The sequence below is a fragment of the Montipora foliosa genome, chromosome 9 (genome assembly GCF_036669935.1).
Source record: "Montipora foliosa isolate CH-2021 chromosome 9, ASM3666993v2, whole genome shotgun sequence".
NCBI lineage: Eukaryota > Metazoa > Cnidaria > Anthozoa > Scleractinia > Acroporidae > Montipora > Montipora foliosa.
In genome coordinates, this window is record NC_090877.1 from 13,249,878 (window position 1) to 13,252,377 (window position 2,500).

At 38.0% G+C, this 2,500-nt stretch overlaps 1 long non-coding RNA gene across 1 annotated transcript in view; it reads right to left on the reverse strand.

Moving 5' to 3' along the window:
• The window catches only part of LOC137969910 (uncharacterized), an 8,071-nt gene that overhangs the window by 445 nt on the left and 5,126 nt on the right, over positions 1-2,500 (reverse strand). The window contains exon 3 of the long non-coding RNA XR_011116742.1: positions 1-2,500. This exon is cut by the window's left edge and continues 445 nt beyond it; it is cut by the window's right edge and continues 809 nt beyond it. This is a non-coding gene — a long non-coding RNA (uncharacterized lncRNA).

Sequence of the window (2,500 nt, forward strand, 5' to 3'; positions counted from 1 at the left end):
ACTCAAAACCTCTTCAGTTACAATAGTCCACTAAGAAAACAGTGAGAAAAAAACACTGCAGTTTTCCATATAACCGTGAAATGTGATTAGGAGTGGACAGTTACTGATCAAATATAGCCCTGGGAAAATCATGTGTGCTCATTGGGATAAAAAAAGGTGTAATTTTCTGTAACTGTAATCTTTTATTTTTGAATCTGAACCTTTTTTCGTTCAGTTCTAAAGTGAACAAAAATATATGTCCCTTTAATCTGGTGGTATTTACAAATGAAAATTTCTAAAAAAAATCCTTAATGGCTGAGTGGAGACGATGACATCCACTCGATCAAGGGCATATAATTATAGAAATCACAAGAAAACAGCTCGATATTATGCTGATTCCTTTGGGTAAGCAAAGCGCACTCTTCCCCAGCGTCAAAACACGTGATAAAAACATTGATGGTGTCATTGCCCCTTAAGCATACTAAACTTTAGCTACTCCAGAGCGATCTGTTATTCGATGACCCCAGAATTGGAACAAAACTTCTCCAGTTCACTTTACTGTCAGCCCACGCGCATGTGTTCAAAGAAGGAGCAAGGAATGACAGCATTTTGCATAGAAACGAACAAAGACAGTAAATTTATGCGTTAAGCGCATTCCCATGTTATTAAAAATAAAGCTAAAATAGACTTGCCTGTAACCCTATGCCAATTTTGTAGTTCTTTTCACTAAAAATATATTAAGAGAATAGTTTGACCAGTCTGAGGAGCGCAAAACCCTAGTCAAAATCAAATTAACTGTTGGATCATTGCAAAAAGGAGACCAACATCGTATTCTGTGACAGATAAGTCAGTGTTCAGTTACAGTTTGCCCCTTATAATATGACATAACTGTGAAAAAAAACTGCCAATTAAAGCTAGGAGAACATTATGTGTGTAATGTTCCAGTAGCTTGTTCTTGGAGCTATCAAAGAGACATCTGATGCACAGAGTTTGTAGTTGAAGTTGCACATAAAAAGTCAGTGGGAAAACAACACCTCTCTTCATGCCGCCTGTTTCCTAAAACAAATATTGAATAAGGAAGGATGGCCAAAAGATGCCACCAATGGGACCCCAAGCTGGGTGGAGAGTTTCGCGCGCTCCACTTGGTGCTTGTTCCACACTCGCGTTTCCCGAGACCCACATAGCCGTGATGATCAACCAATCCCAGGTCATTCCCAATACATTCTTACGGGTCATTGCACACAGGTACAGTTGTCAACTTTGTTGAACACAGGCTGAATACAGTTCAGCAGCTTACTTTATCGTGACTGTTAGGATGTTACAGGAACCATACCCGGGTCGCTGTCTGAGAGTTCATGGCTGGCGTCAGAGGACCGTCTGTGTTCAAGCTGGGGTCACTTAGATCTAGTTTCACTTGCAATGCTACTAAACAATATGAACATGCCTGCTAACATACAATATTCCCAAGCCAAGGAGGTGTTGCTTTGCAGTTGAGTGTAAAAAATGAGTGTCATTCCATGATGTCAGATAAATGTAATTTCCCTGATTAAAAAGCACCGGGCTAATGTTGACAATATGGGAATCAAACCCAGCTGTTCTTGCAAATTTTATTGAAAGATGGGTTTGGTTTTAAAAACAACAAAACTTGAGCATTTTACCAGTTTGCTGTGATATTACAAGCGACTGCTACTAGTGACAAAGTGTCAATGTGCATGGACTTTGCTAATGATCAGCCTGGTGATAACTTCATCTGTTGTTGAAACCACCCAGAAAAAATGGACAATACCGTACATTATCTGATCATCACAGATTGGAATGTACCACAGACTCATACAAGCATCACTAATCACAGCAACGTTTATCTGCAAAACATGCAAAGTGTGTGTATACATCAATATTTGAATCAATTATGGAAAGAAATACTCTTTGAGCCAGTCAACAGCTCTCCTCACTATAGTTTATATTAAATGTATACCTTATTGCTTTGTAGTTAAAACTGCTTCCATTCTTAAAAAACAGATATCAGTTTTGCAAGCATGTTATTAAAGTTTTCTGTAGTATCGGAACTTGCTGCTGCTATAGTGACATAGAACTTTTAATAATGTGTAATTCTTCAAAAAAGGGTTCCTTAGTCATAATTACACCTGTCCTTGAATGCTCGCAGTAAAAATTTCCAATACATTATGTGGTCATCACAGAATTGGCAACATTCATATTCTCACTGTTGCACTGAAAAATGAGCACGAAGGAGAGGCTGAAGTGAGAGAACTTTTCTTATGTATATGTAAATTATTTCCTCTGCATGAGACTTCATCCAAGGTTCGTTCCAGTCCAACCGTGAGAATATAAATATTCTTAATAAGCGCTATTAAATGAGAGCAAAAGCATCACGGCTGTTCTTAACTTTGTTTTGGGATGCACTAGTGTTAAGAACACATGTTAATAGCAAGAACATTACGCTACCTTTGTACATATCTGTAGAGAATTCTAATCAAATTAAAAGCTATTAACTGTTGGATCT